This window comes from Lissotriton vulgaris, chromosome 8 (assembly GCF_964263255.1).
Source record: "Lissotriton vulgaris chromosome 8, aLisVul1.2, whole genome shotgun sequence".
Classification (NCBI taxonomy): domain Eukaryota; kingdom Metazoa; phylum Chordata; class Amphibia; order Caudata; family Salamandridae; genus Lissotriton; species Lissotriton vulgaris.
This window is the reverse complement of record NC_141696.1, coordinates 621,180,460-621,193,928: the sequence shown is the minus strand read 5'-3', so window position 1 is coordinate 621,193,928 and position 13,469 is coordinate 621,180,460. Positions and strand designations below refer to the sequence as shown.

Sequence of the window (13,469 nt, the reverse complement as noted above, 5' to 3'; positions counted from 1 at the left end):
TTACACGTACATTATCTGTAAATGAACTATTAATTCAAATTAATTTAATCTGTTTTAGTCTGTTACAGTTACCAGTGTGAACCATATTTTAAGTGCTACTTTTAATATTTGGGCTAGTGGATCCGGTAAATGCTAGTTTAATCCTTTGTCTATTCATGTAGCGCGATCGTGTAGGCTAACATAAGAAAACAAAATTCAGGACAAAGGGTCAAAATTCAGGACAAAAATTCAGGACCAGTGGTCAAAATTCAGGACAAATCTTCAGGACAAAAGGTAAGTTTTACAGACACATCAGAGGATGTCAGGGATTAGTATATAAGTAAGCCCATCCATATCCAAACATATTCAACCATTTGCAAACCTATCCATCATATATCCTTAAATCCATCATTTCACTCATCTGGGCCGTGAGGGTAATAAATGTGTGCCCACAACATCTAGAGGCACCCTTCTTTTATATGTATGTTGTTGTTTTATATATATATGCTGTGTGTCAAGCATGTCTATGAACACATATATTACTGGCAACATTATACATCATCTTCTTGGATTTTAGGCTAAACATACAAAAGTGGAGATAACCAAAAAGAGGATTGCACCTTTGATAGTGATCTATTGAGTGTTGCAAGAATAGACTTCCCCTTGACTGAAGGGCCTGTAAGAACAAATCCTTATTTTGCATGTTGTAGTGTGCACAGATTCATGATACTTGGTCCTGGCGAAAGCCATATTGACCCTAAGAGGCACTCAGGTAGATGGCTGAAACATGTTGATCACATTGAGGATATTTAGGATCAATTAATATCTCAGAAAGATCCACCCCTGTTTGAGCAGGACACCAATTATTAAAACAATTATATGTGGAAGTAGTTCCTGAGCCAATTTTAAAATCACATTTCATCACCACGTACACTGTGACAATCAAGAAAAATCAGCTCTGCTGTAATCCGACTTTGTAGCACACCCAGGAAGCATTCGATGACAAGGTTGGGAACCCAATGATGAAGCTTGTCACCAACTAGGTTGGTGAGTGAGGGTTTTTTTAAAACACCCTCTGGGCTCCAAGGCACACTTACCACAGGGATTATGAGAATTTCTACTTCCTAAGCTACTGCTGAGTAAGCAGTGAACTGGATTTTGTTTGTTGTCATATTGACTGCGGTGCACAGTCAAAATATCGATTCCCTAATATCGACCTACAGTAATATCGAGTTGTAAATATCGAAGGTGAAGAATATCGAGGTCAAGAATATCGTTGGACAGAATATCGACCCGAAGGTAAGTAATATCGATTTTTTTTATATCGATGTAAGTAATATCAAAGTTAGTAATATCGATATCAATTATATTGATGTCACTAATTTCGATGTTACTAATATCGATATTTGTTTGTTATGTATTTTATTATGTATTTTACATGAATGTTATATGTTTTTGTTAAGTTTTTTATTTGTTTTAAATAATATGTGTACTATTTATTATATATTAAAAATGTTATTTGTAATTTAATTTTATGTTTTAGTACTGGAGCGGGTTGTGGGTTTATAGGGGAATAGGGTGGGAAGTAATTTAATTATATTAAATTAATTATACATTTTTAGTAATTGTAAATTAATTTTAATTAATTTTTGCGTTTAAGTTCTGCAGCGGGTTGTGGGTTTATAGGGCAATTGGGTGGGAAGTAATTTATTTGTAATTAAGTAATTATTTATTTTTGATTGGTATTGATAATTATTTTATTTCTAAATATTTAATAATTGGTAATTATTTTAATTGGTAATTAATTTTATTAATTGGTAATTATGGTTTGCAATTGGTAATGACATTTTTTAATTGCCAATTAATTTTTTTAATTGGTAATTAAGGTTTGTCATTGGTAATTACAATTTTTAATTGGCAATTCCTTTTTTTAATTGGTAAATAATTTTTTGAAATTGGTATATAATTCTTTTTATTGTTAATTAATTTTTATTAATTGGAAATTTATTTTAATAATTGGTAAATATTTTTTATAAAAAATTCTTTTTATTCAAAAATAAATTTACTGTTTACCATTTTTTAATTGTTAATCAATTTGTAATTATTAATATGTTTTTTGTTTAGAAAAATATTTTAGTGTTCAATATTATTTGGTTTTTTATATTTATTAATTAATATTTATTGGTATTTAATGTTAATTTATTGTTAATTAAATATTTAATTGTAATTATGTTTTTAGTAATTATCAATGGGGATTTGCAAATGATGTAGTTATTTAAAAATAAAAAATTTATTATTTTATTTAGAACAATTATTTATAAGTATGTTATATTTAACTTCTACACTATCCAATGCTTTCCCTACTGTTGCACTCTCTGGAGTGGGATTAGTAATTTTTACCCCTACGCTATCCAACGCTTTCCGTACTGTTGCATTCTCTGGAGTGGGAATAGTAATTTTTACACCTACGCTATCCAGCGCTTTCCCTACTGTTGCATTCTCTGGAGTGGGAATAGTAATTTTTACTCCTACGCTATCCAATGCTTTCCCTACTGTTGCACTCTCTGGAGTGGGATTAGTAATTTTTACCCCTACGCTATCCAACGCTTTCCGTACTGTTGCATTCTCTGGAGTGGGAATAGTAATTTTTACACCTACGCTATCCAGCGCTTTCCCTACTGTTGCATTCTCTGGAGTGGGAATAGTAATTTTTACTCCTACGCTATCCAATGTTTTCCCTACTGTTGCACTCTCTGGAGTGGGAATAGTAATTTTTACCCCTACGCTATCCAACGCTTTCCCTACTGTTGAACTCTCTGGAGTGAGAATAGTAATTTTTACCGCTACGCTATCCAACGCTTTCCCTACTGTTGCATTCTTTGTAGTGGGAATAGTAATTTTTACCCCTACGCTATCCAACGCTTTCCCTACTGTTGCACTCTCTGGAGTGGGAAATTAAATATTCAAATATTTAATTGTAATTATGTTTTTAGTAATTATCAATGGGGATTTGCAAATGATGTAGTTATTTAAAAAAATTTTTTTTATTTAGAACAATTATTCATAAGTATGTTATATTTAACTTCTACACTATCCAATGCTTTCCCAACTGTTGCACTCTCTGGAGTGGGAATAGTAATTTTTACCCCTACGCTATCCAACGCTTTCCCTACTGTTGCATTCTCTGGAGTGGGAATAGTAATTTTTACACCTACGCTATCCAACGCTTTCCCTACTGTTGCATTCTCTGGAGTGGGAATAGTAATTTTTACTCCTACGCTATCCAATGTTTTCCCTACTGTTGCACTCTCTGGAGTGGGAAAAGTAATTTTTACCCCTACCCTATCCAACACTTTTCCTACTGTTGCACTCTCTGGAGTGGGAATAGTAATTTTCACCCCTACGCTATCCAACGTTTTCCCTACTGTTGCACTCTCTGGAGTTGAAATAGTAATTTTTACCATTACGCTTTCCCTACTGTTGCACTCTCTGGAGTGGGAATAGTAATTTTTATCTCTACGCTATCCAACGTTTTTCCTACTGTTGCACTCTCTGGAGTTGGAATAGTAATTTTTACCCCTACACTATCCAACACTTTCCCAAATTTTGCATTCTCTGAAGTGGGAATAGTCATTTTTACTCCTACGCTATCCAACGCTTTCCCTACTGTTGCACTCTCTGGAGTGGGAATAGTAATTTTTACTCCTACGCTATCCAATGTTTTCCCTACTGTTGCACTTTCTGGAGTGGGAATAGTAATTTTTACCCTACGCTATCCAACGCTTTCCCTACTGTTGGACTCTCTGGAGTGGGAATAGTAATGTTTACCCCTACGCTATCCAACGCTTTCCCTACTGTTGGACACTCTGGAGTGGGAATAGTAATTTTTACCCCTACGCTATCCAACGCTTTTCTTACTGTTGCACTCTCTGGAGTGGGAATAGTAATTTTTACCCCTACGCTATCCAACACTTTCCCTACTGTTGAACTCTCTGGAGTGGGAATAGTTATTTTTACCCCTACGCTATCCAACGCTTTCCCTACTGTTGCACTCTCTGGAGTGGGAATAGTAATTTTTACCACTACGCTATCCAACGCTTTCCCTACTGTTGCATTCTCTGGAGTGGGAATAGTAATTTTTACCTCTACGCTATCCAGTGCTTTCCCTACTGTTGCACTCTCTGGAGTTGGAATAGTAATTTTTACCCCTACGCTATCCAATGCTTTCCCTACTGTTGCACTTTTTGGAGTTGGAATAGTAATTTTTACCCCTACGCTATCCAACGTTTTATATAATTAATTGTAAAAATATTAAAAGTATATTTAATTTTTTTGATTTATTAACTATAATTCTTTACTTTTTATTTATGTTTCTGTTTTATGTTTGTAAATTTATTTGTAATTTATAATATTTTTTATTAATTTATACATTATTAAAATAATTATTACAACTTATTGTTAAGTACATATATATTATATATTTTCTGTATATGTTTAATTAATGTATTATTATTATATATGTATTATTTAATAATTTTAAACATTATTAGATATTTTTAACTATGTTGATTTTATTTATTAGTGTTATTTACTTTATTTTACATTCATATTTGTACAGGAAAAAAAACGATATTATTAACATCAATATTTTTAACATCTATATTTTATTTTCGATATTTTTGTACTTACCATGTTGTAGATAGGATGCCGATATTCTTGCCTTCGATATTTTTGCTTCGATATTCCTGTAGGTCCATATTTTGTAGGTCGATATTTTGTCAGTGATCCATTGACTGCTTGAGAAGGTGGACAAGTTCCTCTTATCCTTCTCTCTCTGTTTTTGTTTGAGAAGATTCCTCAAACACACCTAAGCTCTTAAAATGATGCCCTGAGGTAACTGTTACTTGCACCTCTGCCAGTCACAGTTTTTCCATCAAAAATATGTATTGAGTGGTGTGATATGTGGGGTAATTAGCAATGCATAATTAGGGTGCAAGTTTTAGATAACTTATGGCAGAAGTTATAGTTACTTGAGATATCTGTAACTGGTGAATTTCAGTGGTATTGTATGTTTAAAACAACATGTTTTAACTGACATTTTCATCTAAATATAAATTCACTTTAACCTTTGTTTTTTCAGTGAATTTCTAGGTTTAAAAAATATATAAAGTAATATTTTATTACCATACGCAAAGCCACCACCGCCATGCAGTGCACGGCTTTTGGGCGTGCATGGCGGGAGGTTGGGCTGCAGTCCCTGGCCACATCCAAAACTCAGTGAGCAGCCAACCAAAATGATGTGCATGGCCTTTGGCTGTGTGTAGAAGGTAGTTTGCCGCAGGGCCTGGCCTACTGCCACCCCTGCTGCCCACCCCCTCCCACAGGTAGCAAACTTCCCATGTGGACAGCCAAGCACTGCAGGGCCAATAGCGGTGAGCGGCTGGGATTTACCCACAGGGCATGGTCGGCGGCCATGCCAAGCAGCCAACCCCTCCCAGGCTCCCAACCTCCTATATATAAAGCAGATCAATCATCTTTTTCCAAAAATCACCAGTAATTGTACGGTTATTTAAGTAATTCACACAATACAATGTTTATTAATATTGATTACTAAAAGTAATTAATAAAGTTTTATTAAAGTACATGTCTATAACTCTTTTTTTAACATTATTTTTATTTCTTTAGTGGGTGAAAAATGTTAAAGTAAATAGTCAGACATGTATTTTTTGTAATAAAAATTAAATAAACATATCTCTGAGACTTTCCTTTAACATTTGTTCAGCTAAAAAATAATCATAAATAACCATAAGAGGGTCTTTCGTCTTATTTTATACATCTTCAGGTCACATAAAATGCAGTCACAGGACTTGCTCCTAGAGAGCACTGTCAAAGCTCCAGCTTGGGAAGTGCTTTAAATACATATAGTGAGTTCCCCTGGGGTCATAGATTCAATGACACTGGAGACTTAATGTTTATTTTCTAATGTTATCAACACAAAGAAGGGGTGAGGGCTCCTAACTCTACCACCCAGGCCCCCACAGAAATTCAAGTGAACACACAAGAGGGGTAGTAGGGTACACACAAAAAAAAGGAACCACAACGGAACGTAGACATGGGGAAATTCAATCATTGGAAAAAGTTGCCCTCACTCACATACCGAAGTATGTGACATTCTACCATCATTGGGCCTGCTTGCAATACGCCCTGGTGTAGCCACACCCCGGGCGGAGCATTAGGGAAGGGGAAAACAATAATAAGCAAAGTCACTCGACAAGACAAACCATAAATTCCAGACAACATGTAACATATAAAGTGATTTGATGTGTACCAATCACCAAGTGTCAGAAATAATAGTGCGAATAAAGTGCAGTTAATAAGGAATGTTAAAACTGATTAGGGGGGCCAACTGAAATAAGTGTTTTATTGGACATTACCTGGTACCCCTATCAGGATTAAAAACTCAAATTAGGATGGGAAGTGTCTTGTTCGAGGCCCAAGGATCTCACAAGACTTCCCTCCTGATACTGCTTATGTCGACATGTTTCAACCGTAACAAATGTGCCAAAGCTGGTCACCTCGGTATTCTTCAGGACAGTCGCCTTTTATTTCTGTCTGAGCCCTACCGCAATTCGGTATACTGGGCCCCTTGGAACTGAGCCAGTCTTTACAAATCCGTGCCCTCTCATGTTACATGTAGAGGCTTATCCCGAAATACGGGAAAACACACTTACTGTGGATAAAAGAGAAAATAAAGTAATGTAATGCGTTCTCTTTTCCCATCTTGAGGCTTGCCATCACTATTGTGCAAACCATTTGTGTCTCTCTTATATCATGCTGTTTTATGGTTAGGTTGGTAATGAATCCTCCTAATTCATTCATGATCCTTTTACTGAAGTGGGATCTCTTTACCCCACTCTTCCCAGCACGCGAGCACATTACTGTCCGACCTCGTGCTTCCCGATCGGATGGCTCATCAAACTTCGTTTACACTCTTCACATTACCCCGCGAAGGTCCATCACTCGCACCACTCTTCCCCGTTTTACAAATGAATTACCCATCATGCAACTTATCCATCAATACCATTTTTTTTACTTACCGAGTTCATTGAATTCGTGAACTCGAATTAGTGCCCTGCGGGAGGTTCCCCCTTCGAACACAACCTGTATATACAGGGGAAGATGTGGGGAGGAAAGTACAAAGGAACGGTTTCAGAGTCGTGTTTGGCGTTTTAGCTGACTTCCTGGTTCTAGCTTCCGTGATGTTTAATCACGCCAAAAACACCCCTTCCTTCCTCTCTCCCACCTCTCTCTCACTCCTCCTCCCACAATGCTCCTTACTGTTCCTTGGGTGGCGTCCTGCTCCCTTGCCCGCTTTCCGTGACACCGCGTAGTCAGTGTTTAGGGTAAGGTTGCGGCTTTAAATATCTTATGAGGGCGTTTTCCCGCTAGCTCTCTCCTGCGTCCATGTGAATGACGTGGAACTGCGTCCTGCCGTCATCCACGGTATCTAGGATACCACGCTCAGAGTTTGCTACCTGTGGGAGGGGGTGGGCAGCAGGGGTGGCAGTAGGCCAGGCCCTGCGGCAAACTACCTTCTACACACAGCCAAAGGCCATGCACATAATTTTGGTTGGCTGCCCACTGAGTTTTGGATGTGGCCAGGGACTGCAGCCCAACCTCCCGCCATGCACGCCCAAAAGCCGTGCACTGCATGGCGGTGGTGGCTTTGCGTATGGTAATAAAATATTACTTTATATATTTTTTTAAACCTAGAAATTCACTGAAAAAACAAAGGTTAAAGTGAATTTATATTTAGATGAAAATGTCAGTTAAAACATGTTGTTTTAAACATACAATACCACTGAAATTCACCAGTTACAGATATCTCAAGTAACTATAACTTCTGCCATAAGGTATCTAAAACTTGCACCCTAATTATGCATTGCTAATTACCCCACATATCACACCACTCAATACATATTTTTGATGGAAAAACTGTGACTGGCAGAACTGCAAGTAACAGTTACCTCAGGCCATCATTTTAAGAGCTTAGGTGTGTTTGAGGAATCTTCTCAAACAAAAACAGAGAGAGAAGGATAAGAGGAACTTGTCCACCTTCTCAAGCGGATCACTGACAAAATATCGACCTACAAAATATCAACCTACAGGAATATCGAAGCAAAAATATCGAAGGCAAGAATATCGGCATCCTATCTACAACATGGTAAGTACAAAAATATCGAAAATAAAATATAGAACGCATTACATTACTTTATTTTCTCTTTTATCCACAGTAAGTGTTTTTTCCCGTATTTCGGGATAAGCCTCTACATGTAACAGGAGAGGGCACGGATTTGTAAAGACCGGCTCAGTTCCAAGGGGCCCAGTATACCGAATTGCGGTAGGGCTCGGACAGAAATAAAAGGCGACTGTCCTGAAGAATACCGAGGTGACCAGCTTTGGCACATTTGTTACGGTTGAAACATGTCGACATAAGCAGTATCAGGAGGGAAGTCTTGTGAGATCCTTGGGCCTCGAACAAGACACTTCCCATCCTAATTCGAGTTTTTAATCCTGATAGGGGTACCAGGTAATGTCCAATAAAACACTTATTTCAGTTGGCACCCTTAATCAGTTTTAACATTCCTTATTAACTGCACTATAGTCGCACTATTATTTCTGACACTTGGTGATTGGTACACATCAAATTACTTTATATGTTACATGTTGTCTGGAATTTATGGTTTGTCTTGTCGAGTGACTTTGATTATTATTGTTTTCCCCTTCCCTAATGCTCCGCCCGGGGTGTGGCTACACCAGGGCGTATTGCAAGCAGGCCCAATGATGGTAGAATGTCACATACTCCGGTATGTGAGTGAGGGCAACTTTTTCCAATGATTGAATTTCCCCATGTCTACGTTCTGTTGTGGTTCCTTTTTTTTGTGTGTACCCTACTACCCCCCTTGTGTGTTCACTTCTATTTTCTAATGTTGCCAGGGAGATGCAGAACTCTCTGCAGCCACCCACAAAATAAAAAAAAAGTGACTAGAATTCGAGAGACAGGCCTAGGTCATGGTGGACATGCATGATCTCAGTTCGCCCATGATGAAAAATTGATACCAAGGATCCACATATCACTGTAGGTTGGGCACTCAAGATAGGGTTGCACCTCCAGGACCATGCAGGGGACTTTTCCACCAATAGTCACTGACAGAAAGATAAGTTAGAATGAAATAAACTGAAAGAAATCACATTTGAGAGAAGAAAAAGAAACTGATCAACCTGCCATCATAAAATACTGTCAAAGAACAGAGGCTAATCAACGAGGAAACGATGGCTCTGGACAAAAAGACTCCAAAGCAGGACTATCAAAAGGACTGTAGGGATCGATGGAGCTAGAGACCAAACATACACTTTTCAAAGCCCAAAGCTGCCAATGCACAATGTATTTATATATCATAACGGCAGGTCTTGCCTGTTTTTGTGCTACATTCATCATAATGAAGCAAGTAAAACAAGCCAGTGTTAGACAATGCCAAATGCTGGAGCTGCCGCAAAACGTTTGTCTGATCATTGTTACTTTTACTTTAAACAAGGTGTTAGTGCTCCCAGAGGACGTGCTGTGCATGGCGTTTATAACCCGGACAGCAGCAAAGGCACTGACAGGCCTGCTGAGGATAGAGAGCAAGAAGCTTCAAGTGGAAGTATTAAAAGAGCTGAAGGTTTTACAGGCAGCAGCAACAGTAAAGAAGATATGAGTGGTGATCACAGCTCTACTGGCGAGATGCCCCCTAATTCCAAAGAATTTAACCCCTTCGCTGCGGCGGCTATTCCGCCGCAGCGATAAGGGGGAGGCGGGGCCGCGCGGCGGTCCCGTACTCGTGATGGAACCGCTCAGTCACGGCCCGGGGGTGAGCTGTGCTTGTGACGGAACGGTTCCGTCATGGCCCCAACTGCTCTTCAGAACGTCAGCGCAGGCGCGGCGAGCGGGCCGTGTCAGAACCGTTCCGTCATCAGCACAGCCCACCCGAGGCTCGTGACGGAACGGTTCCGTCACGAACATGGGAGGGGTTAAAGGATTTCAGTGGTAAATAATGTGATTGAATGGCTAGCTCTAGAGCTCAGCCGTGTGATGAACTATGCACCCAAGAAATATCCGGGTGCTAAACTAAAAAATAGATGTCCTACAAGGGGAACTGGTATCATTTTAGATTTAGAGCCTGGAAAGAAAGATATGTATACACGTTTGGAAGATGCCTTCTCGAGGAAATTCAGCAGCAGCATAGCATTGTGTTTAAAGTGCATTACAGAAAACACCTGGAGACCTTACCAGCTGTCAGAAAATAGAGGGATTATACATTAGACAAAATTAGTGGCTAGAAATGAAATTAGTAATATCAAACCAGTAATGAACAGTATCAGTGCATTAACAGTCTGCGAAAAGCAATTCCCAAGTCCCGGAGAGAGACTCGTCTGCTCCTCACAGTGCATTAACCCCTTCCATGCTGGTGACGAACCCCAGCCGTCATGCACTACGGTGCTCGTGTGCTGATGACGGCTGGGGTTCGTCATGGCCCGCCCGTGTTCGGCCAGCGGCCGCACACGGGAAAAATCGCGGCCGCATCGAAGGGGTTAAACAGGTGCTAAGGAGAAGGTTTTGGTTGCCCAAAAATGAAAATGGATTATTCCCCAAAATGGACTGGAAGAAAGCATCTGTTGTTGCTTAGGACCCTTTATGTCAGAAGGGCTCACAAGGCTGTTGCTCTAGTTGGCCTTTGTAGGGCTGCCTTTTACATTCTTTTTCCTGAATTTTACCACAGTCAAACTCACAGGAGTAACAGACATGGAAAATTAACCCTCCCCAAGCACTGGGAGCAAACTCCCAGTGCATTAGGACCATTGCTATTTTGTTTTGCAGGCACATAACCCCGGGTTCGGGGTTTGCTTCTGCAAAACTTTTAAGAAGTGCTCAGTAGGTCGCCATGACATGGTGCCTGGCATACATTACACTTTCACTGGAAGTGCACCTGTTGTGTTGGTGGGAGCACGTTTGTATAAAAATGCCCACTAGAGCAGTGGGGATTACTACATATGGTAGGATACCCTCTGCTAGGCTGACCAAAATAGAACCTTTGCCGTCCCCTTGACTTGCTTTGCGAGTCAACCATTTCTAAACGAGTCGAATCTTTTTTGTGAATGGAAAATGCTTTGCAAAAAACAGAATGAGCTTGCTAAAGAAAACTGTCAAAAAATGAAACGACAATTTGATATAAAAAAATAAGTGAATTACTACAAATGGGAGTGTTTAGTGAGGCAAGAAAGAATGAGAGACACTGTTCAGGTGTCATGATGCAGCACAAACCTCATGATTCTTCATTTGCATTATTCTGTTTTTAAATTTGGAGTGCATTTGAATTTTGGATAGGGGTCCCAGTAGCAGACTGCGGGCTAATGTTTGAAGATATATCCCTATTGAGGGGATGGACACTCTACTAGCCCTAGAACTGAGTGACAGGATGAGGTATCTCCCATGCAGGAGGCCGTAATCAGAACGTTTGATCCATCATCCCCTTTGGTATCGATTTGTTCGCCCTAAGTTGGCAGGGTATGCCGAGACGTGGGTCCCTTGCTCACTTTGCCACTGGATTCAAGATAGCCTGGCTGATGACAGTTATGAACCCGAAACCGGTTCCAGAATGCTTGTTTCCGGTCCAGGGAAGACATGGCTTGGCAGTTCGGCCTGGACTGTTCCCATGAAGTACAGGGTCAGACTGATTTGCATATGGCCATGTCTGAACAGGGGTGTTGGAGTTAGCTAAAGAATGATGATGGATTAAACCCAGATCAGTTGAATGGGGGGAGTGTTTGATTTACTCAAATGCTCCATCCATAATCCCCTTTGGTATCGCTTTGTTCGCCCTAAGTTGGCAGGGTATGCCCAGACGTGGGTGCCTTGCTAACTTTGCCACTAGATTCAAGATAGCCTGGCTGTTGAGGGTTATGAACCCAAACCCGTTCCCAGGATGCTTTTTTTCGGTCCAGGGAAGACATGGCTTGGCAGTTCGGCCTGGACTGATCCCATGAGGCACAGGGTCAGACTGATTTGCATATTGCAAAGGTGTGAACCAACACAGCAGTATTACCTGAGTGGATCGTCAATGTGTACAAAATGTGTCCCATCAGATACACACTCTCTCCATCCCATTGTGGTGGCATAATTGTTTTAGTTCAGGACAATCACACTACCATGCCAAGCCTTTGTCATTATTAAGCAGCACAAACTTCATGATTCTTCATTTGCATTCTTCTGTTATTAAATTTGGAGTGCATTTGAATTTTGGATAGGGGAGTGTGGCTCAGAGCTGACCATGGACGGTGTTCCAAAGGAAGATTATGTGCAGTTGAAAGGCTCACAACTTTCAGGGTGCAACTGGTAGTTTTAGAATGGTGAGAAGGTTTTTTGTTGGTGTGGAACAATGAGCACAGGACTCGATGCATGTGAAGCAGTGGGAAATGGGCAGGCAGTGCAGTATATTATTTGGAACAATAAGGGGAGAATTTTTAACCCTGTGTTTAACCTGGAACATTCCTGTTTCGGGTATGTCGAATGACGAATATGTTTGTTTGGGGAAATTTACCAGTATACTTGGGTCAAGATTCATCCTTTTGTTCAAGGAGTACTGCTAGAAGCCAACTCCTAAGCTGTGGCAGAAGTCAAGTTTACTTTTCAATAAAGTGTTGATTTGACTTTATGAGAGTGGTAATGTGGACACATCTTTCTCATGGTAAGTAGTAGGAATGTGTCAGAAGAGCCATTGATGAAGGATCCAAGTGTGATGGTGGAAATGAAATGAGGTGCGAGGTTCTTGACTAAGCGGAGGTGTTAAGATGTCAAGGTGATGCATGAGAGATTAAGGAGAAGACAATATCTATTGTATTGCACCACAAGTAATACGAAAAGTACTTGGCTGTGAGATCGTGCCAATATCAAGGCTTCAGTGAGACTACTTGAACAGAGTTTGAGTCAGTAGATTGCAGCATCTTTCTCCCTCAGTGCCATATGTCTAATGATTGGAAAGACTAATTTGTAGAGACCGATACTTTGTGCATACTCTCTCATCCCTGTGAGCTGGATCTCATCATTGGGGTGAACAATGAGTATGTATGGACCAGAGCTGTAATACTGTCACAGAATATGGCAACTCCTGATCCCATTAAATACATTAATAAAGGTATGTTTATTTGGCCAAAGCCAATGTTGAACACAAATGTGCTTTCCTGTGGGAGAGTCATAGAGTGTCTGGAGCATCACACACCAATCACCCTACCACCACCCTTTATCCTCATTGGTAAAACCATGACTCTTATGCAACAAAAAGGTTTTCTACAAGACAGATCAGCACTTCACACGAATATAACATTTCTGTATGACCTTTAACAGTTGTTCAAACTCTTGATTCTAGTCTTCTAAGATTTTCATGGAACACCAT

At 39.8% G+C, this 13,469-nt stretch overlaps 1 protein-coding gene across 18 annotated transcripts in view; it reads right to left on the bottom strand.

Moving 5' to 3' along the window:
- ABI3BP (ABI family member 3 binding protein) overlaps nt 1–13,469 on the bottom strand; it is a 1,784,442-nt gene that overhangs the window by 1,122,320 nt on the left and 648,653 nt on the right. The window lies entirely within an intron of this gene.